At 38.4% G+C, this 25,063-nt stretch overlaps 1 protein-coding gene across 16 annotated transcripts in view; it reads right to left on the bottom strand.

Moving 5' to 3' along the window:
• Positions 1–25,063, bottom strand: part of LOC116237657 (uncharacterized) — a 308,029-nt gene that overhangs the window by 177,235 nt on the left and 105,731 nt on the right. For 14 of the 16 annotated variants that reach the window (XR_016471550.1, XR_016471549.1, XR_016471551.1 and 11 more), the window contains 2 exons: positions 7,395–7,489; positions 1,919–2,107 (listed from right to left, as the gene is read on the bottom strand). The exons of 1 other annotated variant lie outside the window; for it this stretch is intronic. The gene's annotated coding sequence lies outside the window, so the exon portion shown is untranslated. The remainder of the gene's footprint in view (positions 1–1,918; positions 2,108–7,394; positions 7,490–25,063) is intronic. One more of the 16 variants, XR_016471552.1, reaches the window with a different exon arrangement.

Below are 25,063 nucleotides of genomic sequence, written 5' to 3'. Positions count from 1 at the left end.
CATATACATTCACATAATCCCAGAAACAACAACCAGTTCTAATAATATTAATACAACATCTAATAACCATTGAGCACTTCCAAACCAGTTGTCCATCACATATTTTTCCCTTACTTATAAGAATTCATCAAGCACAGGAGCAGAAGCTATTTTTGCAGGCCCATGTGTGAGTTATCAGAGCACATCTAAGGATGGTACAGAGGAAGTGTATTATTGAGTTTGACATATTTCATAAGCCTGTCAAGCGATTTGGTCCCCACATTTATATCAGCATCTCCAGAAAGCTTCTTACGTCAGAGATGATAAAGATACTTTAATAGCTCTATGCCTGTTTGTTCCTGAGGTTTCTCTGAGTTTATCGCAAGACCAGAAAAACAGGAGAAAAACCTCCCACAGTGAAGGAAAGCTCTCAGATGGTGTGGCAATGCTGCCAACAAAGGATCACTTCGACAGAGCCTTTTCAAGTGTTTATCTTTGTTATATACTCTGTGTTTTCAGTCTGCACTCTGCACAATCTCACCTGCTATAACTGATACATTCACTCCCTCATTACCCCTAAACTTACACAGACAGGGACCGCAGTCCTGGGAGACTGTGTGCTAAACTGCTGCCCTTGAATATTGCACAGAAGAGCCAGTTCCATAACTTGCAGGTTACAAATTGTCTATGCTAAAAAATATGTACTGCAAGCACAAAAGTATGAACAAGGAATATCTCAACCTAATATTCAAAGTCTCTGCAGTTCCAGTACCTCTAGGGCTAAAGCTTTTTTCATGTCTGTCAGACATAAAGACTGCTATTGAGTAATCCCAGGTACTTGTAAGAGCATACTACAAATCTGTCTCAAGGTGTGTCTTGAAATAAAAGGCAATAAAGTTGTAATAAACACTTTTTTAATGTTCCTAATACATTTTAGGACGCTGAATGATAACATTTACCTTAGAGGTACAGGCATTATCTTGTGGACAAACTATAGTGTCTTACAAGACCCCTGGCCTAGTTGTTTCACACAGTTTTTAATAACATTTGCTCCTATAAAAGACAGGCCTACGAAGCTCTAATAGTTACAATCATAAAATATTGGCACAGATACACACCAGCCCCTTCAAAATATTCAGATCAGCCCCTCTACATCTGATGTTCACTGTATGTGAGTATCAGCACCATTTTTAAATGATGCTGGGTTACCATTAAGGCCTCCAAGTAAGAATCTAATGCTTGAACTTGAAAAAAAATCACATCCATAGGTTGTACTCACATATGAAATTAATTAGGTTTGGGTTTTAAAGAGAAAGCTCAAAAAACAAATTGTGATTAAAGAGTTTTAATCACTAGGGCCCTGTAGTGTAGGATGGCCATTAATGATGTACCAGCATGTACTCAGTAGTAGATAAAATGTATGTGAAGCTACAGAACATCCATGGGAGCACTTCCTTCCACACACACAACCTACCTCACACAGCAGTGCAGACAGCATTGGATGATCTGTAAAGGTAATACCACAGCTTGCAAGTTCTCCTGTTTCAATAAAAAAAATGAGCTACTTCTAGATCACATCTTCCACTGTCTGTTCAGCTATATGCTAGCATCTGACATCACTAAATGCCTGGCCATCCTTAACACAACGTCAGGCTGCTTCTCAGTCATTCAACGACAGAGATTTTTTTCTCTCAAACTATTCTCTTTCTCCTGATCTAGCTCTTGATTTAGTCATTGGCAATCCTGCCCGCAGCAGATGGACTGGAACCAGATGATTCTCAGATCCTTTCCAACACAAGCCATTCCATGATTCTGTGTTCATCCCACCTAAGAAATTACTACTCCCTATTTCCTGCTGGTGAACTGCAGTGAAAAAAGTCTGTGATTAAACTGGAGATGTAGCCCAAGGCTTGGTTCACAGTGCAAGGTCCATCCTTACCTGCTTTTTTTCTGCCATAGGGAGGACAGCACATAGGAGTACTTCACTTCTGAGAAGAACTGCAGAGGGCTGCTCTCATAGCATCCTACAGTAAGGTTTTTCCACAGTTCTGTCATCTTCTAAATCATGCACATACACCGAATATTTTGTGAGTCTTCTGCACCAGGAAGAATTTGCAGTCACCTAGCACTGCATTAATAAAGAAATAAAATTATTTCATCTATTCAAAATAGTGCTAGTGTCTTAATCCTACATTTAAACACCACTGTTCAAAGCATCAACTAATTGTAAGTGCAGACTATATAGTTGAATTGCATCACATGTACCCACAACCACACACAAATAATCAAGATGAAAGGAAACAAATGAAAACAACATATAATTCAGCAGAGTCTTAGATGGAAGTGGAGTATAGTATAACAGCAATACACTTTGGTACAGGTAAGTCCCACTGAAATCAGGGATGCACTTTATAATCAGCATGTAGTATAAAACCTACCCGGAGGCAAACTGACAGCATATTGCATAGTGTTCAGAGGAAAAATACAGGGGTTGCTACTGAATTTCTGAGTTGGAGGTTTTATCTACACCAAAGCTGGGATTCAGATGCAATGCTAGAATAAGAATAGGATGATTTATCCAGTATCCAAACCTCTTCCCAATAAGTTTAACTGAAAAACTCCCATCCATTTAAATGCATTGCAGCAAGATGGATTCTTAGTCTTTGGTTTTGTCATGTTTTGTTAGCTTTCATGTCTATTACTTACAAATTATTTTCAACCCTATCAATTATGCTAAAGGTACTGCATTAATTTGTGGTGGTCCAAGAGGCAATTCAGCCTGTTTTAACAAGTGTATTATGAATTAGGTATTATTATCAAGTCAAATTTCTTTTGGAGGATAAAAAAAGCTGTGTATTTTAAGAGATGAAGGAAGACAAAGAAGTTTATTATCTTTTGCAGAAAACAAGTAGTGGTATAGATTGGTACATCTCTCCTTTGTTCTGGAAAACAGTTCCTATCCATTAAATGTTGCACTTCAATAGTTATGCCCTGCTACCCACATAAGTTTCTCACCAAAGCCTGACTTCTGTATGTGCATGAAATATTTCTGAGTCCCAGAAGATTGCTGCAACATTTGGTACAGCCAAACATCTTGCTTAATTCATTATCCACTATTTAAAATTTTGTTAGAATTCCAAGTGTGAAGAATAAAAAAAAGTAGGATAAAGAAGTTAACCAATCACCCACTATCATCAACAACATAAATAAATCAGAAAGCCCATATGTTTAAATTCTGGAATCCTAATTACGTGATGAAAAATTTGCACATAACAGAAATAGCACAAAACCCAGTTTTAGTCTATCAAAAGCATAATAGGGCCACACTTCCAGTCTGTAACTGAAATCAACAGCAATGCCTGTAACAACATGTGTTTATATGAATATGCAGCTTTATCAGTTAGGATAATAAACATCCCCTCCTGATGCTCCTATACACTGTAACACACCCCTGGAAATGCAGGTCAGAGATAGACAAAAAGCTCAAAGATCCAGTCCCTGACCAAACCCTTCAATCCGCGCAGTGAAGCATGTCTTATTCCTTTTCCAACTCTTAACTGAAATAATCAGGAGAAAATTCAATAAGTGTCACAGAATGGCCCAGGTTGAAGGGACCTCAAGGATCGTGAATCTGCAAACCCCCCCTGCCACTGGCAGGACCAGCAACCCCCACATTTAATACTAGATGTATTCTAGTATTTTAATACTATGAGCATTTTCCATAGGTCCTTGTACTTCTGGACTCAGGAACAGAACTGACTGAAAGCTGATTTCAGTATTTCAACCTGGAGAGGAGGATGGCATTCTTCATTAGTCAAGTCTCCTTTGACAAATCTTTTGAAGTCTGCACGAAGAACAAAGCAGCTTTGTAGCTTTGGCAACCCAGCTTTAATTTTATTTCTTCAGCAATGAAATAGGAAAGAACAACTTGCTTTTTCTTTTAACAGATCTGACTGACTTAAAGTTACGAACCTGATTTTAGTTGCAGAAGGATATTTAGCAGGTACTGCAGGAGTCTAAGAAGACCAAGCCTACAGTGGCACACCAAAAGATCTGCTTCAGGCACTGGGAAGACGAAGAAGTCTGTGGGATACGTCATCTACCTAGTGGTTACAGCAGAAGTTCCACCAAATAAATGAGTTGTGGTAGCCAAACAATTAGGCACTTCTGTCAGGTAGTTCTCAGAACACAAAACTACAAAATTTGCTCAGTGGAAAAGTAAGATTGTAATAATCAACTGATTATACAGCATGGAGATTTCATATGTTGAAAATAGAATCTAGATTTTGTTGTTATCCAAAAAGGCTGGCTAAAATTATTGACATAGAGTTAATAGTGTCTCAAAGTCAGAGGCTGTACGTTGGAAAAACAAGGGAATATAGGATGTTAGGAACTTTGGGTTAGAAAGCTGCCTTTGAATTCCTAAAATTGCAGTAAGAAGAAATATATAATGTGATTAGAAAGCAATAAACAAAGCCTATTTGCTTAGGAAGCTATATGTTTCCTACATGGAGGAACGTTTAAAATTATTTCTCTGTTCTCTATTACCATTCCTAATGGTAAAATGATGAATAAACCTAATGAAAAACATGTTCCATGCAAGTAAAGAATATGCTTGGCTACAGCTTCACTTTTGTTTAACTCTAGAAATATTGCTAATTAAATGTTCCTCTATCTTAAAATACTGCATCTGGTATGGTAGCTCTCCTCCTGGTAGTCTAACCACCTTCTATAGATGAAAACCTCCAGGAAGGAAAATCAGCTTTATTCTACTTAACAGTATCCCAGCTAGCCGTTACTGACCAGTTATAAACGTACCTGAGTGATGGGAAAAGTATGTAATGTCTTTAAATGTTGCCGGAAGCTACAAAATAGGCCTAAAGCACAGTGAAAATAGCTCACACAAGCAGCATTCAATCTTTTCAATACTTCCCTGTTCACAAGATGTGGCTGCCTCTGTTTATACATCATTTGAGTGTGCAAACTCACAAACACTGTGTACACTGGATGAAAGGCACTTTGTCTTCTGTTACGTATGCACTAGGAAACAGCCCAATAGCACACTCAGATTTCTTTCTCTGCAAACAAGTTCTGTAGAAACGACAGCCATCCTGACAATGGACAGACCCATTGTAAGAGGTATAACCGGTCTGGTCAATCTTCCACAAAGAAGGGAAAGAAACAGCTGATCAGAGAGGGAGAGAACAAAGGACGAACATGAATCTGCAGTGCACCCTTGGGGTAAGGACATCTCACTACACAGTTCACAGGAGCGCAGGCAGCAGGTCAAACGAACCGAGTGCTCCCTTTTATTTAGCACGTGGGAGATCTCAGCTGGAGCACTGCCTCCAACTGCCAGTACAGAAGAAGTCACACAGGTACTGGAGCCAGCTAGGAGTGCATAGCACACATAGACAGGGAAGGCAGCACTAGGGTCTGCTCAGAGACTAGCAAAAGGACAGACAGTGGTGAGACACAGCAGTTATGAGACAACCACAACTGGATATACTTAAAAAGAGTGTTCAAAGTGAGGGCAGTCAGCCGTTGGCACACACCTTTGAGGTACTTAAAAATTCTCAGAATGAGACTCAAAGCAACCTGATCGAGCTCTGAAGTTTGCCCTGCCCTGCTCTAAGCAGATAACCTTCTAAAGTCCCTGTCAATCTAAATTGTTCTGTATTACTAGTTCAGATATAAACACGATCCTTCCACAACACCATAGATAAGAGAATATCCCCTCAGCTACTAATAAAACAAAACAAACATGGCAGAAAGAATGTACTCGTATCCAATTTATATCTGTGGCTTTCCTGTACAATAACAAAAGATATCTCCACTGTCCTGTGCTCTAGTTATACTTCATCAGTTTCTCAGTAGTAGGCACTGTGAAGGCTGAAAAGGTTGTATTCTAAAATCAGTGATTTTGCAGTGATTCCAAAAGATTTTTTTAAAGGAATTATCGAATAGTTTAGTAAGTATGCAAATAACAACTTCAACTCAGCCGCAAGAGTACAGTCGATCTCTGGTTCACCCAACTTGATTGCTCCTTGACATCCTTGTTGTTGTATAGTTGCTTTCAAAGTCAGCGTGTCCTTAGATCATGGCAGCAAGAGAAGTCAATCAACAAGATTCCGCTTTCCAGTAAAGGGAGAGGTGAGGAGCAATATGCAGCCTGCAACAGCCAGCGTTTGTACAATCCGTGTCCCCAAGAAATCAGTGAACACTGGATGGGGGTTCCAAAGTTCCCTTTTGCCAGATATGTTTTGGCTTTATGTCTGTTTCGTTCTCATCACGTACACAAAGGGATTCAGAGCATCAGCAACTTCGAATCTGAGTCTTTCCAACAGACAGAGCTACTCTTCTTGGAGAAAACATACTGAATGTAATTGAACTCTTTGAATGTATACGCACAGCTTGGAAATCCAGAAAGTAAATAAGCACATGAAATAATTAAGCAAGGAGAGGAGCAGCAGTTTGACGTGTGAGCAAGTTCCTTACTAAGCAGCACAAACTTAAGTTCTTCTGAATGTCCGGAATTCTATTTGAATTGAACAGCCCTGACCTGAACGCCCTTGTATGAATACCTAGGAGTCAAGAAGGAGAATATTATGCATAGCTTGAGAATGCTGTGGAACTGTAACACAACTTGTCTGAACCATGGATTTTTGAAAGTCGAGAATGCTCCTAACAGACCCTGAAACATTTTTTTTTTTGCTGTGAGGAATTGTTTGCTTACTCAAGAATAAAGTAATTTAAAATGAAATCACATAGACAGCATCATAAATACTGTATACAAGTAGGCAAATCAAAAGTTGGCAAATACTTCTTGCTCCGATCACGTCCCAGCAGGACTTACCTTTTGACTTTGCAGGGAACAGCAAAATACTAAAATACTAATCAGATCTATGTATTCATGGCTAAAATAACCCAGAGACTAACCATTTTTTTAACATTGTTTTCCTAACACTGATATAACTGGTGGAGGTGAGAAGAATTTAGTCAGCTCTAAGTATCCGGGTTACCTTAGGCTAAATCAACACTGATTCAGATCAGCAGAAATACATCACCGCCTGTGCTGGATTCTGAGCACATCTGAATGAAAGCAGAGCCCACACAGCAGCACCTGGGGGCCTGGCACAGCCAACTGCCCGCCAGGCAGGGCCTGCTGCTCCCTGGAAGCCGACCCCAGCTCTGCCACGGGCTCACTGGCTGAGCTTGGCTCCTGGTGAGGCTGCCCTGCCTGTGGGAGGGAGAGGCTGGTGTCATCTCGGGCTCCAGCCTTCCAGTTATTGCAGCAGTGACTGTAGAAATAGAGGGAATCTTGGCAAGTAAAATACTTATGAGTGTATTATCCGTCCATGTCATGTTTTTGTCCGGTTTTAACAAGCAATTACAGCAGAAAACGGGTTGGTTACCTGCACTGGAGAGCCCGGCGGGTTGGAGTTAGCAAAGGGGTTTCTCCTCCCAATAGATCGATAGCCTGCAGTGTGGGGGCCTCCCAGAATTAGAACTTAATTGCAAGTTAAAAAAAAAAAAAAAGCAGAAATTAAGTTTGATTCTGATATTCATAGAAATACAAGAACGCTACAGTTATGTGCGCCAAGCATGACTGTGGTGAAATATTGGCTTATTTACATTTTACCACTATCCGTACTCTGGTAACTGGAAAGTGAATACAACGGTGATGCAGCACCTTCCTGTCAGTAAACTAGGGAGCATTATTAAAACAAGTATTAATAAAGATCTGCTAAAAGATTGTTTATGCTTGATGGCAACTTTTACGTGTTTCAAGTTTGATGATGATCAGCTATAAAGTTTTCATTTATCCTAACAGTATTTTTTGAATCAACAATAAGCTGAGTAGCTTGGAAAGCATTTTGAAGGGAGAGATCCCCACTCTAGTGGCCAACAGCTTTGCAGGTGAGCTCAGGGAGGACTTCACCTCCTGTTGCAAGGCGGTTTCCTCTGATCACGGGCAAGACAGAACTGGGACTCACGTGTGAGGTAACCAAGTGTCCAGATTGTATTTTTTTCGTCCTTTCCAAACAGCCTATTAGACAAGGAAGCACACAGGGCAGGTCCCACTCTGCTGCACAAAGGCAATGACCCCGTTTGCCGCTGCTCTGGGGCTGTTATTCTGCAGTACCTTATTTCTTGTGCAGACACTGGTTTTACTTGAACAAATGGCACAAACAACCACAGTGTCTCTAAGGAAAAGTCAACTCCTCTTGCCCTGAAGCTATTCCTATCTTTTGAGCATCTCTTCCCATCACCTTATTTTATCTTATCTGCTTTTGGCTTCACATCATGCTAGAACTGTGCTACGTAACCAATCCTTCAACTAGCAACAACCATTCAGCTGTAATGCTTCAACAAAATTAGAAAGAGCTGCTTAATTTTGGGAATGTACTCCACACCCAGTTACACAGGTGCTGCACCTCACCTTGCCTCTGCACAGCTCCCATCACCGCAATGCAGAAAGTCTTACTTGGACTGCTGGTGTACAGACCCAAATACTGCAACATCAGCCCGTCAGATGACATTAGTTCAAAGGAAGAAGACAAGGAATAAACTGACATTTTCCACATAATAAATAGCTTATCATTAGCATTATAGAAAGTGTTGTGACAAATTTAATTTTGGAACTATTGACAAGAGCCTGGAAGTTAATCTTTAATGATGAACTTTTTAGAGCTGCCTTTAAAAAAGAAAGTCTCCACTCTTGCTCTGATTTCATGTTTTGAATTTATTGGCATAGAAGTTAAAATTCCAACCTGATCTTCAATCTTCACCCTAAGGCTTTTCATATCCACTTTGTGCTGCTCAGACTTTACAGCTGCTTTCATTACCATCATGGAAAACCACTACTCAAATCCTTCTACACACGGACATCATTGTATTCCAAGACAGCCAAGGCTTTGAAATGCATTTAGCTATGTTTTAAAGTAAACACAGTATACTGTAAACTACAGAATTCAATTTTGTTTGAAAGTAGGCTGGCATTTTTGAGTAGAGAAATATTGAGTTTGTGGGCAAAAGAGATTAAAATAGAAGGATTTGTTAACACTCCTCCTCAGTTACATCCTCACTACCTTTCTTTTAATCATCCTTTCTAATCCAGCAAACTTAGTAGCCTCTTGGTTTCCATAAGCTCTTATCAGACCGCCTCAGTTAATACAGATGGAAAGCACTGTCTGCCATCAGCTGTAAGGCTTGGCTGTGACCTGCTCTCAGCTCTTCTAAGGGGTGTTCCTAACCTTTCATATTCCTCAGCTCTTAATAACAGTCTTCCATACATTCCACTCCAGGGCACTTGCCAGAAGCTCTTTTTGCTGAGCACACTCAGCTCTGCAGGAAGGCCCATATGCCCACCTCCCCCCGGGCCGTTCTCACTGCCGGGCAGGACAGGGCAGTCCTCCTCTGATCCCTCTATGCACTACAGCATAAAACACAAAACAGATACACCATATTTCTATCACACAAAATCAAGCATTATATATAGAAAAATGTAACAAGTGCTTAAATACATTCTCGAACAGAGTCATCCCCAGTCAGATCTGAAGTCTACAAGATCTTCACCTTTTGCAGTAGGGCTGACACCAGCAGCCTGGAGGAGAGGTTAGAAGCCAACATCGCGAGTCTCTTGTGCAGAAGCAATGTCTGCTGCCACCAGAATTGAGATTCTACTTAGGCTTCACCTTGACAGAAATTTTATTCAGCTCTCATTTTATTAGAGTGATTTGAATACTAATTTCCACATGAAGACGCGATCAAGAATTCACCACTAAGAGGTTACTCACCAGTCTACGATTAAGTTTTCTTTTCAAACTAGGTTTATTAGCCCTAACCCTAGATCTGCAGGTCACAGCTATGGGACTTAAAATAGTAACACAGTTGTACCCAAGCACTCTGAGTTTAAGATATTTTCCATGAATTCCTGAAATCCAGCACTAAGTATCTCTGCCATTTATACAGTAATTTAGCAACTCATCTACTTGATACTTTATTCTGCCTCCTTCCCCCATTTTTAACTCCTGAATAAGAGCTAACTAATAATTCTCATAAATTTGTAGGGTATGGAAACACTGTCCACCTCTTGCTGTAACAGGCTCCATAGAAAAGTTAACTTGACCAATGACAGCAAGCCATTGTTGGAAACATAATTAAAACTCAGGAATTCTTAGCTATAAAAGCATTAATAAAATTGGTTTGTTGGATAATGCCTAAAGCAAAAGAGGAAGAAAGCTCATTTTGGATCTTGCCAGCTCAACATTTAAGTTAAACTCAAAACAAATATCTGAACACTAAAAAATAAAAATATTCTCAGAGCCAACTGAGATTAAGAAATGGTTTAAAGATAACACAGCTGCAGAGAACCTAGGTTTTTGAGCACATTTGAAATTTGAAATTAATTGATAGATCAAATCAGTATTTCTCTGATATTTCAGAAAGCAACATCGACTTATAACATTTTTCCAAAGGCAGAAGAGGCACGTTTAGAAAAAGGTTAGTATCTGGAATGCATTTTCTGGTTTTCAAAAACAGACCACAACCAACAAGAATTCACTCGCTGTAACTTTACAAACCCATAATTCTTTGCCTCTGTACAAAAGCTCAGTGCACCTACTTGATGTAAACCTCAGTATTTACAAGGTTCTACAGGATCAAAATCAATTGCTTATGTTCATATTCTGACTCGTGAAAATCTTAGAAGTCAAAAGCTGCTTTCTTCACACTCTCAGTGTGAAGATGAATCAAGATGAATAACTGCTGGCATTTTGATGGTATCAACATGCACACACTTGTATATAATACTTTCCTCCTCTTCACAAATGTTTTTGGGACACTGTAGTTTTAAATAACCGAGTCTCCAAGGAAAAAAAAGACAAATATAAAGAGCATAGATATACTCTATTGTTTTGCTAAATCTACAGATGTTGATTAGATACTGCAAAGGTCTAATTGTATTCCATTGGGTGCAGTGAAAGAAACCCCTGAATAATTCCTTACCTGATTGCCAAGTTCTCAAGGAGTGGACTATGAGAACTATTGCATAATAATCCAATACAAACAAAATACATTCATTTTGCAAACATCAACATCTATTTGCTTGTTAGAGTTTACAGCAGTACTGCATGCTAGACCAAGAAACATCTGCATGCCTGTTCCAGGGGACTGTGCATGAACAAAGTCCCAGTCAACTTCCCATGCTCTCAGTGTGTTCTCGTGTGCAGAGGGCATCTCACAAGATGACTGGCAAGACAGTAGATATTTATTTGCTTCCAGCAATACTCTCATTTTCACTTTTCTAATCATTAGAAATATGTATGTGCATAAGACAATGTTGATATGTCTAAAATAGTTGAAATTAGAAAGCTTACTAGAAGCTCAGTTATGCTTCTTATGTCATAATGCAAGAAAAAGGCACAGGCAGTAGAAAATAAACAGGAATAGAAGGCTGTGTTTTAATTTCAGAGCTCACTAGTAGATAAAGAACATACCATTAATAAGAATTTTAGAAACATAGTGACATGCAAGTAAATTTCAAGTACTATTAATATCTATCACTACATATGTAGGACCAATTATTGTTAAAGATAATAAGTCTCATGATCATTTATCTTCTTGAATCCCACCAAAGAGTAGAAATCCTTCATGCATTGCTTTTAATTTTTGCCAATTTACAGAACAAAAAGTGTCCCTTGGACAGAAGTAGGCTCCTTCATCACTTCTTTCTTTCAAAAGGAAACAGAAGAGTTACTGAAAATGTTTTCTAGTAAATGGCACCACTTCAACACTTCAGTGCGGGGCTGAACAGCTTTCTAAATTTCACTGCACTGTGGTTGTCCTCCTCTCAGTGTAATGCATCAATTTTGAGCCCCTTGTGACAAAGACTATTTAAGAGTGAAAAGAAGCATCACTCACAAGCTTTCCCCTTCCTGACTTTCTTCAATTCCCACTCCTTAGCAGTTTTCTTCTTTAACATGATGGAATCCCTTTCCAATCACCATCTAGTGGACATAAAGTAAATGATTTCGAGAGGCTTGTAACAGAATATAAACATGGTTTTAAAACCACAAGATTCTTATCTAAGCTTTTAAAACTATAGAGGCCTTTCAAAACTTTACCACTGGCTCCTCTTAACCTACTGATGGTATCTGCAAAGACACTTAAGTCCAGACAAGTATGGAATGGTTATCACAGCAGATACAATGAGAACATCAGGGTAGCATTGTAATTGCCAGCTTAATGGATGGATCTAAAATTACGCACAATGTTTGTCATGGTTTTATCATTTCTGGTTATCAGTATTCCCAGCATTCCACACCATAACACCATGCAGTGCACTGGGAGTTAAAGAGTTAATGCTCCAGTCCCATGGAATCAAATCAAAGAACAGATCCTCAAATCAAGTATCTCTGGTTCTTGTTAGCTGAAAGTTTCATTACAGGCATCAGGTGAAAGAGTAAAAGCCTAACGGTCTTCAATTCTCTAGAAAAATAGAATCTCTATTCATTAATTTCTGAGTTACTAGAGTTCACTGGGAGGCAAGAAACAAATCTAGTGAAATATGGATGTTTCAACATTTTTCCTTCCTCACTAAGAAAAATATTCAATATTTTCAGGCAGAGCTTAGGAGACTTAGCCTCCTCAAACATCACATCATGCTATTCACCTCTTACTGCGTCTTGCACTGAGTTCTCTCTTACTGCAGATGTTTAACATTATTTACCCAAAGTCATCCTTGTACATTATGATTCAGTGTACCAAATATTCATTCCTTTTGCCACAAGTAATTTGAAATTTGACTGAAATTTCCGACTGAAATTTATGATCTCACATTTTCCCCCATGATTCATAAGAAATGATATTTATAAACAATTGGATAATTGCTCCTTTGTATCAGCCCCTAAAATAATATACAGAGCTTCGTACAACAGCAATTAAAGAAAACATGAGTTCTGACACCAGTCTTATTTTTATAATTGCAAGGGAAAATGTGAAACTCAGATGGGCCTTGTTAGTACTAACTGCACTCCTACTGACTCCAATTTGTTTTGTTCTATTAATTTATCATCTCACATTTGGAATCATTTTATAGTCTGCTAGGAAAAGGTCTCAGAAGCATAAAGCAGTGAGATAACAGAATGAAGATGTAGCTAACTGTGATATTTCAGAGCATTTTGAGTACTATTTGTGGATACACTATTATTCTAAATGCAACCCTGCAGCTTTTTATGTCTGCAGCATATACAACATTGTTTAGTGTTACCAAATCTGACAGTCTGAGCGGCAAAAATCAGTGAACCACATCCATGTGGGCTTGCAACCCTAACTACAGTTCTATCTGGAGAAGACCTTGTAATTTGTTCACCTGTAACTGACATATCTTTGCATTGATAAGGACGGCTTTCTCAAGTCTGTCCAAGTCAATCCTTGAACAGTTCATGCAGGAAAATAAAAAAAATATCAGGACTGTACAAAATGGTGAAGGTTCTTGCTGAAGCTGTAATTTAGATTTTATACTTTGCTTGCTTATGAGAATAGGAATATATTTAGTGAAGATGCATCACAATGCTTTATTATTTAGACAGAACCACGTTCAACTTCTGGAGACCTTTAGTCTGCTTGACTGATTTCAGGATCCTCGGAATTAATGGCTTTTCTTCCATACCAAAAATGAATGTGTTGCTTCATCTTTTCTTATTGTACCTACTCAGAAATCCTGCCAGCTACCAGTAGACAAGGACCAGATGAGGGACACTGTGATATATGGATAGTTCTTTCCTAGATGATAAACAAGCAGTAGATAGGAACACGAAGAATGTGTATCTACCTGTAATCAGTGAGAGCCACATAGTTTCCATGCTTAATTTCCTTCATGAATTTCTGCAGCACTAAAAAATGCCAAGACTTACAAACTCATTGTATCTTACTGTTCAAAGCTATAAGAGGCAGTAACGAACCCACAAAGTGAGCTGAACTCATTTTCCAGGGTTTTTTTTCCAGATAATTGTCATCAGTGGTCGTCAAAGGCAACTCACTGAATGGCAGAAGTCCTCTGAATAAGTAAAGTAACATCACCTTCCACACAAAACCTGAAGGCTCTGTGATGCTAGAGGTAGTGCACTGGGAAGACATACCTGTTTTTTAGTTAGATTCCAAGCATGATGCATCAGCCTTTTTGTTACACTGCAATTGGAACTGCCACACTCTTTTAGTTTCCTATTTCATTAGCTACAGTTTTTTGCTTTTATTTCTCAGCAATGTTATTAACACATTTAAGTGCAGCGGATGTTAAAGTAGACTGTATGTCTCTGCACAGAGCTAGGCTGAAATATGAATCACACATACAGTAATTTGCCTTCATTTTTTGTAGACAATGTTATCAGTCTCCAAATGTAAACATATTCTTGTATTACAATACACAGAGACTCTGAAAACTAGTTTACTTGACAGCAGTCTTGACACTGTTATGAAAATTACTGCATACATTTTTCACCCCACAATCACAATGAGAGGTGGGGTCTGTGGTAACTGTTTCGAGGAAAGCCAGTTCCCCAAAGGTGAAACCTGACAGAAAGCAAAGACCCAGAAAACATAAGAAATTAAAAATCATTTTTAGCATAAATAAAAAATTCCAAGTTTCTTTGAAGTGTTTAAAAATCAATGCAGGATTTCATTCTTTGAAGGAATGCCAATGAACGTAACATTCAGAGAAAGCCAACGCACAATATCGATTAGTACCAGCATCCAGCTTCAGCTCAGAAATACCAAAATGACCACGAATACCTTCGAGTGGGACAAAATACTCAGCAGTGCCTGGAGACAACTAAGATGTGTGGATGAATCCTGTCATGATTTTAGGACATGAGCAAAGTTTTGTCCTTTCACGTCACACAGCTCTCCACTGGCAATCTCTCACCACTGATCACGGGTAAGTTCCCTTCAGACTCTAGGTAAGTGGCACAATTGCATTTCACCCTACTCTGAGTGAAGTAAGATGAAGCCCATCTTTGCCAAGGCATTGCTGTGATCATAAATGGGGCTTGAGTCACTCTGATCAGTCGTGGCTGAGGTGGTTATGTCTGGACATGGCATGTTCTTGAAGATCTTTCCTGTAAGCCTCATGGAATTGCCATGGCAATGTTCTCCACTTATAGATCACCTCTAAATATCTAACGTACCTATAATCTTTAGAAATAGAAATAATTATATGCCAGCCACTATAATACAGCTGTTGTAAATAAAGTGTTTACATGGGTATAGGGACATTGCAGATATTTAGAAAAGTCTGTTATGAAAGACAAGAAAATAAGCCTGTTCCAGTTTGTCAGAATGTGTAATTCAGTTCATGTAGAAATCTTGTTCATCAGTAATTACAGAAGGAGATGAGAGTCTCTCTCAATTAAGATCAGGCAGAAAATGCTTTCATTTAATGTGTCCTGAGAAGTTTCACATCAAAAATAATTAAACAAAGACATAAAAGTTTTCAAATGTCTTAAATATATTACCTCCTTTGAAATTTAGAAAAGCTTCAAAGAAATGTCAAGTTCTGGCATGCTGTGGAAAGAGCACTTGTGTTCAAAAACAACAAGGCTTTTTTCCTTACTTTTTTACATATATTTGATTGAGCCACTCTGAAAATAATAACTGAAAAAGTAATTCAAATTCAGACACTATCTGCTGGATAACACTTTTAGCTCAACAGAAAGAATTATTAGGAATAAGCCTATGACAAAGTCTAGATTTGGAACATGACACAAAGGAGTTTATGTCAGGCCTTTTTGATTGTTAAGTCTTCTCTTCCTGGTTATTGATACTTCCTTTCAACTCCCACGTATGTCATACAGCAGTAATACAGTAACATCATCTCTGAGAAAGTTTAGCAACTGTGCCCCTGTGCTAGCAAGTTTGTTTTCATTTTTAAGGTTTTAAAATTTTCTATGGAAGGCAAGAATGTACTTTTTACATTTTGCATTATTCTCACGTTTTTACAGTCTCCAACTATTCCTTCTGACTCTGGTATCCAGTCTTCAGGGTCGACTCTCACCCATCAACTAATCCATTATACATTTGCTAATCTGTTTTATCCAAAGATCAGTAGAAAGAAAAGGCAGGCATTGATTTCTTTCTACAACTTCAAAAATATCTTCTTGAAACTTGGTTACACAGCAACATTCTGAGCCATAGCCCCCAGCCTTCCCTATGAATTTTCCAAGTGTTTATATGAATTCATTCTGAATGCAGTCTGTTATTGTACTCACTCAGTGGGTTACTGCATGTGATATGGATTGGCAATGCACTGTTGTCAACTCATTTGAAATCAATAAATTATTGTTCATGATGAGTATGCTGTTTTGGACTGAGAGCACAACGAAGCAAGAAGAAAGGCTTAGTGGAAAGCAAATAATAACACAGAATAAAAATGGAGAACTATATTAGTCATGGACTGAAGACAAAAGAACAGAAAAGACAGACACACATTAAAGACAAACATTGATCAAAGACAGAACAGGAACTGCAGCCAAAGAAGGATCTGTGATCAAAACCTGATGGAAAGGAGCGTGGTGAGAGATGCAAAAAAGAAAGAGAAGAAAAATCCCAGCCTCAGTGCTTTGGGATATCCTCTCTGCTTCTGATTCTCCACCAATCTGCAATCCAGACATGTTTAAGAAATATATAAATTTCTTGACACCTCCTAGGAATAAGTGGGTTTTTTGGATATCTTATCATTAACTCTCCCTTTTCCACTTTGCTGCAAAGTTCATCTTCCCCAAACAATTTTCAACTTGCTCTATAGTTACAACAAAATAGATCACATTTCCATCACACATAAAAAATTCAAGAAAACTCACATATTCTCTCTTAAATGCTGAACACTGTCACCAGACTATTTCTGCATAACTTGTGCTGCAAATAAGCCTTAATCACTCGTTTCTGAGTTACCATCAGGTAACTGCTATACACAGCCTGTCTGGTTGAGGCCTGAGTACCTGCTCCCCATCAGAACAGCATTAAGATTACTATAGCAGTTTTGGGGGAAAAAAAGAAGAAGAAAAAAAGAGAGAACACGGAAAAGCTGAGTTTTGTTCCCAAGGAAATGAGCTGACCCCAGCAGAGAAGAGTAGGCATAACGTATGGATAGAAATAGGGTTACATCGTAGGTGCAAGTCCCTGGGGTAATGGGCGCTCTGAGAACTGCTAATTACTTTTGATTTTCACTGAGTTTGTGAGCACTGAACACTGGGCAAGTTATTGCTGACAGCTCTTAAGACCGCTCTTGCTATGAAATTCCCAAATGTTACTCTCACATTTGGTTTCCAAAGCAACTTTACATAGTAATGTTCTGTAGCAGATCACTTTGGTGTGACAATATCTAATTGTCTTCCGGTATCTTAATACTGCTGGGTGATGGGAAAGCTACGGTTGGATGTAATAGTGAGTAAGCAAATCCATTTTGCTGTAAAAGAGGAAATTTTCCACTTTGTTTCAGCAAGTACTTTCCAAACAAAAATAAAATAATCTACTCCTATGGTTTTTGCAGGATTTGCCTGCTAACCTTTAATCATACTTGGTCAAATAATTCTAAGATTAGAATACCCTCAAAATGTTACTCATGAAACAGGTCAGTTAAAGCAGCCACACGGCTCTTCAAATATTTTAGGAAATCTGAAGCACTGCCACAAGCCTAATTTTAGTTGCTCAAAACCACTGGATGCCCAAAAAGGAGAAACACGACTTTGTGCAGGTTCACTGAATAACTGCCTGTGCCTAAAGAGCTCACAAGAAACCATTTTCTTGGGAGGACATCTTGTGGTTGGTATTCCACATTATAGGCAATAAGCCATGTCATAAAACTTGGCTGCAAAGAGGTAACTAGAACATCAGTAGTGTTAAAATCCTCTCTTACGGCAAATGCATGTCTTCTTTCCAGGTTTAGTCCCTGTTTATCAAAATGGGAATGGAATCAGGACCTGCATTTGCAAATAAAAACTATATTTGAATGCTCAGTATTTTTGTGAGATGACTTTTTCCTATGGTAGCGCTAAAAATATTCTGTGATTTGCTGAATATTTTAAACCTTCATTATTGGAATGAATGGCTTGTGTATTAAGTACGACATTGGCTTCTACTGGACAAATAAAGAGCTGTTAATACCACACCACTGATGAGCTTTATATTTTTTCTGAATGTTTGGGAGATGCTACTGTAGCATCTGTTCAAGGGCATGTGCTTCTAGCAGGCAGACAGCAAATATCTTTCCAAGGTGACCAACCAGCCATCCTGTACCATCCTATGAAGATTATCATAGTTATGTGATGTTTCTGGAATAATGCTGACACAATGCACTGCTAAGTAAATGATGTTTGCAAAAGCAGCATCGCTTTCTACCAGTTTGACACTGCACAAGTTAAGTTTGCTGCTTTTCATTAGAATGTTACAATGCAAAGCTGCTAGGATAACTAGGAAATTCAGTAGACCTAGCGGACAGAACATTTTAAAGCTTCAGGCTTCAGCAGCTAGGAAAGAAGAACAGCAAATAATCCATAGAGTCGTTTCCCGCGGGGCTGACTCGGTTCTGTCACCATCTTGATGGCAGCTATGTGAAAGTACAGTGCTTCCCACTTTATTTCAGTACATCTCCAGTGTCTGTACTTGACATCTCTAAGCAGCTCACAGAGCTTAATATACTTCAGAAGAACTTAGAATTCCATTCTTCCTTTATCCCAAATGCTTTTATGCTGCGTTGTCTAGTAATGGCAAACATGAGGATGTTATTACCTCAGACAAATTTGTTTGTATCATTTCTTGATCACAAATGATATCAAAAACAGAAAATATTTGCCTTTATAAATCAAAACTTCTATAACTATCCTAGCGATGGGCAACAGTACATTAGAATCTCGAGCCAGTAATGAAAGATGAATTAATCAGTTTGTGATTTAATCAGTGCACTCCGTTAATTAGAAATGAAACAGAAATCAAGAGGAAAATGAAATACAAAAATAGCACATACAGGACCAATCCTGCTTCCGTTATTCACTATGGCATTCCCATTTGGATTCAATGGGGCTTGCTGCAGGAGTGGGGTAAGCAGGATTTGATCTCACATATATCATCTCTAATCAAAAATATTCAGATATTCCTGCATGTAGCGCATTTTCATGTATTCTCACTAAGGAGAAAAATAACTCCAAGTCAAAGGAATAATGTTAACATTTTCTAATGAATCCAGAATAGTTGTGAAAGTCACTTTTTGGAAATGCTTTCAGTTGGGCTGCCTCATTAATCTCTTTCAGCACAGAACTTGTGTTTCAGTTGTGGATAGTACTCAGGCTCCCGGGTACCTGAAAGCACAACAGTCACTCCACTGCAAATACTCTGCACAGACCCAAATTCTGTGTTCCCAGCTCTGGAAAGGATGCCATGCAGAAAGCAGAAAGAAATACCATCTTGCCATCAGGGCACTGGCCCAGCACCTGAGCAGTTCAAGTCCCCCAGGTACTGCCTGTGGGCAAGCTGTACAGGCTTTCCAGGTTAAATTCCACACTGCACTTTAACAGTACATCCCTGACAAGGATTATATTAGCAGATTAACTAACAACAAAGGAATGAAGTTCACATTCATACCTTTGATAATGATTCTCCTACCAATGGCTTCACATAACCTTTTTGTGCTTTAACTTAAGCCTACTCCATTTCCTCCTCACGTTTTGCTAGGAGAAGCAGTACTCAAAGGGAAAGCAATGCATTTGGGCTTTCCTCAGCTGATGCAGTAGGGACTGCTCCAGATGAAGCAATTTAAACTGCCAGATTTTCCCATAGTAACAGCATTTGCTTTATCTTTCACATGGTTTCAGGATCTGGAGTATTCCATGTTGTTTCACCTTCCTTTTCTCCCCCAGTCCTATGTGAAGTACTGGTTTGCATACCTTGCAACTGGCTCCTGGCTTTAACATCGAGATCTGCAGACATGAGTACATTTTGCTAAACACATCTGGCACCATTTAAAAGTAATCAATTAACATGAAATAGAGAATGGCAAATCTCTACAGATAAAATGAATCCCAGCAATAGCCAGCATTTCATTGTGCCCTAGAAGCCATCAGCTGCACCTGCATGCAGGGCACACAAGGAAGCAACCCTTGCTAGTGGATCCCCACATCAGTTTCTTAAATCCAGGACATCAGCACACTTTCTGACGATAATAATCCTCTACTGCACACAGCAAATAGTAACACAGAATTGTAACAAATAGACAAGGTTGAACAAAACCCACAAAATCTTCACTTCAAACTCCTTTTTGAAAGTTATAATCTGAACTGAGCTTTTCCCATTCCTAACATAAGTGGCATATATTTACACATGTATAAATTAGGTGTGTGTGTGTGTGTGTATCTTGCCACAAGAATATGCTACGTGCAACTAAATCCTTGGTAATAAATGGTTCTTTGGTCTGCAGGTGATGCACCATAAGTGATTGCTCCTGTAGGTAGTAATCATGTAGTGCATCTGCTAGAATTCTAAATTCCTCTGGGATGACTGGATTTTATTAAGAAGAAGCAATCAAGTAAAAGAGAGTTAGAGGGTAATGGCTTCTTGGTTTCAGTTTTTGTGTTTATTTTCATTTTTATAAGCTAAACAATATTAGAAAGTTGCCAATCGGAAATGAATGCCTTTCACTCAAAGACATACCTTCCTGATGACTGAGCAGCTGTCGAAAAGATGCGACAGATGTCCATGGGCCCAGATGTTTTCAGAACATCCTCCGGGCCCATGGCATATTCACAGTTAAGGTGAAGACAATGACTTTTTTCCCCCACTCCCACCAGAAATAGATGGAACTCTTGTGCACATAGAAACTGTCTGCACATGTGCAGAACCACATTCAGTCCTACTTCAGGGACTGAAATAACACTACCATATTAAAATAAAAGCCCAAGAGCTAGTTACTGTTATTACTCAGACAACTTATGGATTCTATTTGGAATTTAAAGCTATGCATTTGTAAGGCCATCAGCTCCCTGAGGGCAAATTTGTCTTAGACCACAGGTGAAAATGGAAAAGTACGTTTAGGTTTCAATAAAAGACTTACAAATTTCTTGCAATCCTTTAACTTCTTCTTACCAATATTTTTCATTTCTAAAATGTCTGTAATGGAAAAAAAGCCACCCAAAAGGAAAAGCAAGCAGAATTAATTTCAATTTGATATTTAATAGTGGTACTCCAATTCTTTTCTTGTTTTTCTCAAGAAAATTGAGTTAAGCAAAAGGCCCAACTCAGCCATTTCAATTTTATTATGTCCCAGATTTTAGAAAAATGAGGCAGAAGACTGATGGCTTATTTTGCTATTTATGACTGCATCAAAATCCTAATGGGGTAATTTAATGCTACTGATTTCAAGAGTTATACTAAATCCACTTGCTTACAGAACCTATTCCAACTTGAAATAACATTAATATTACAGTGAGATAAAAAGGATCCAGTTCACATTAATGGGAGGTTTTTGAAAAGGAAGAGAAAGTTTCCGAGTGAAAATTGTTTTGTGAGAAGGTAGAACAGTAATATGGTGAAGCATATATAAAGATAAACAACATTTAAATTATCTCAAATTCAGCACTTTTCAGCACTGCTTATCTACACTGATTTATCCAGCTATACTAATACAGTAACCACAGCCATCACTGCAACTTTGTCCCTCTTATCATCAGTTTCTTTGGGAAAATGTTTCTCTAAGGCCCAAATTAAGTTAGCAACCTAGAAGTGATTATCCTAGGTCTTTTTGGAAAAAAATGAGACATTCCTGACAACATTTTCAACACCACAGGGACACTACAGTCCTCTGAAAAAACAGCATGTAGGTTCCAAATCACTTGGGTGCATTTGAAACGTGTAAGGCATAAGAATAAAGACTGATGGAAAAACAAGAAACAAATCAGAATGCAGCCAGTGGCTCCCACTGGATTCCTTCTTTAAGAACAAATTGACAACAACTTACAGCTAGTTTTAGTGAATTTTTACTAGTTTTCTAATTTTCCCATCTTAACTTCAAAATCACAGTGGATGGGGCCCTGGAGATATGGAGGTTGGTAGCCATGCCTGTGGCAGAGGAGTTGGAACTTGATGATTCTTGGGGTCCTTCCAACTCAAGCCATTCTATGATTCTATGATCTAAAGCATTAAAAAAAAAACACCTTTTTTTTTTTTTTTTTTTTTTTTCCAAAGGGAAACTGCTTATCTTTTTCTGTACCTACACACAGGAATAGTCACAAATGTAAAAGAGAGAAAGCTAACTTGTGTTTTTAATCTTTAGGCAGACATCAGCCTGCTCTACCGAATCTGTGTACCTCTGGATTCTGCTGACTTCCCTTATTAGCTAAGATCGTTCTTCAGTGTAAACAAATGCTGTTCCATGGTTAATGTAACGTTCACACCAATGCCTGATGCATGAACATGGATTTAATATCTCCAAAATCTGGAAGCATTCAGATTGGATGGATTTAGGTCATCTGTATTAAAAATACACCTACTTCTGCAGAACAGACATTTGAATAACATGCACAGCTGTGTCCTGCAGGATGTTAATTAACATGGCAAAGTCCCATGAAAGAGAAAATTGCCCAATTATTTAAAAGTATTTTGAATTTAGTGTATTTCCTTTCTTTTGCAATAACCACCATAAGTCACGTCCAGCAAAACCTGAAACTGTTGTTTGAAGTGGGATCAATTCTAAAACCATTCCAGCAGTACAGCATATTCAGGACATTTCTGAAGGAATGGGAGGAGGAAAGATCCTATATGAAAGAGAAAATATTCTCTCTCTGAACTTCAAGCATGAGTGAAATGAAAAAGAAACAAAAATTTAAATTAACTTTTTAAAATTTATAATGTATTTGGAACAGCAGACTTAAAAGCCAGCACTAAGTGATGAAGGGGGTAAGCTGACATTACCTTTTTAGATGTGTAATAGCTTTTGAAATTCAAGTTGGAAGGATCAGAAGGGAAAAACAACAAAACGCAGCAAGAGGGTGGGTCAGTTAAAAACACAGGAGAGCATTATCGAATTAGTGATGGCATCTATGCACTCTTCCCTTCTTGGAAGCACTCTTTTTTTTTTTTTTTTAAATCAGATTAGGGTCATTTCTGACTCTTTCAAGCATAAGGGAGTGTGATATTTATTTATTAGGTGCATTCATTTCTGACCGATTAACTTTCTGAAGATTAGCTGCCAGCAATTTCTGAAATGGCCACCATTAGGTAAATGAGCTCACAGCGTGCTGCAGTTCGCGCTGCTCTGAAGAATTTACTCGTCTCAGCTAAGAGAAGGATTACAGAAGATATTATGGACAAAACAGCAGAAAGTTCTAGAGTGTCTCCAAAAAACTTCACCCAAAAACTGATTCTACTATTTTCAAAATATTTTATAAATAGAATATAAAGAAGATTGGAGAGACCTGAACTGCACTAGAAAGTATCTAACAAGGCAGTACAGAGCGATTCCAGAGGGGTTTCTGTAGAAATAGCATGGCAACTCTTACAGCTTTTATTCTTTGTATTGCCACATTTCACCTTTTTACAGTGCTCACAGAGAAAGAATGCTGATGCATCCAGTAAGAAAACTGCACTTTGGGGAGATCTTACAGTATGACTTATAAATTTTTCTTCAGAAAGCAGTCACAATTAAAAACAGCCTGAGCCAAAAATATGCAAACTAGGGCATTCAAATGAAATTCTAATCATAAGCCGTCCTAAAGAAAAGTGGCAGAAATTATGATTTCTCACAGAAATTCTAGTTCCCGGTTTCAGAAGATATGGGACAATTAAACAGGTGCTGAAGGAAACAAGACTTCCCATTTGAGGCTGATGAAATGCTAATAGGAGCAGAGGAAAACCTGTGTAAATTCTTGTAGGTAGGTGGCTACAGGTGAAGTTAAAAAGCTGAGCAGCTGTCAGAGATCAGCTACGACAATCCTCAGGTCAGTAAAAGTGGTCGTTATGTTAAACATGCTGTTAACAATATACTTTCTATTTTGTGTTTCTGATATTTGAAAGGATTTTCGATAAATCCCTCAAGCGAAGCTGGGGGCTTGCTTGTCCTATACACTGGGACTCCTACAGTGTTGCACACACCATGAAAACTCAGGATACCCAAAGGCTTCCAGCATTCTCATTCTACAAGAATGGTTAATACAGGCATTGCATCAAAGAAGTGTTTTCCATTAAACCACCCTGTTATTCAACCAGGCAGTGAGTGAAGCACAAACACAAGCAAGTGTGCAAGAAGCCGTGCCAAGCATCTTGTACCAACATGCTTTCCTATTAGCCAGTGTTCCACTGAAGAAAGTCAAAAACCCAGACTCGAAGGGATTTATGAACTGCCAACTTTAATTCAACAGTAGTTAAGTAACTCCCACCTTCATCCTGTTCATATGCAAGTTGCTTTTTCCCTAGAGCTACTTGCATTCAGTGTTCACTAAATACAACAACAGCTTACAACAGAGGTCCATTTAAATACAGGACAATAAATATATTAACTTCTGTTAAGAGGATGATGTTCTACCCACAGTTCTCGTTCCACTACGCACAGGCACCATATTAAGCTAGAATGGAAACCTGGCAATATGTTTTTAGAGAAAACTTTTTTCCAGAAATATAATCTCAACCCCTATTTTATTATGCACAAAACTTTTGGTTCTTCTTACATAAAACCCATCACACTGTACATGTCAACATACAGTGACTCAGTTCACGGGTAGGTGGAATATGTGACAGGTAAAATTTGTTAATGGAAAACTTAATGAGAGTATCAAAGAAAATACATATTAGCATTAGGAAGGACTGAAATATTTTTTTAAACGGTTACTGAAAAACCAAGCAACATATTTAAATATGAGATGAAGAGTGAAGAAGAGAGCATCAAACATTACTTAACCATAGAAACATATGATGTAACTGGTCTCACTTACAGAGGTTTAACACAGGAATATTGTGGCTGCCTTAAGCTATACCCTGCTACAATGCTTCAGGCTGCTATAAATAAGCTTTGTTAAAGTTCTTGGATTGGAAGATAAAATGAACA

The sequence above is a fragment of the Phasianus colchicus genome, chromosome 16 (assembly GCF_987193195.1).
Source record: "Phasianus colchicus chromosome 16, bPhaCol1.hap1.1, whole genome shotgun sequence".
Taxonomy (NCBI): domain Eukaryota; kingdom Metazoa; phylum Chordata; class Aves; order Galliformes; family Phasianidae; genus Phasianus; species Phasianus colchicus.
This window is presented reverse-complemented; position numbering and strand designations above follow the sequence as displayed.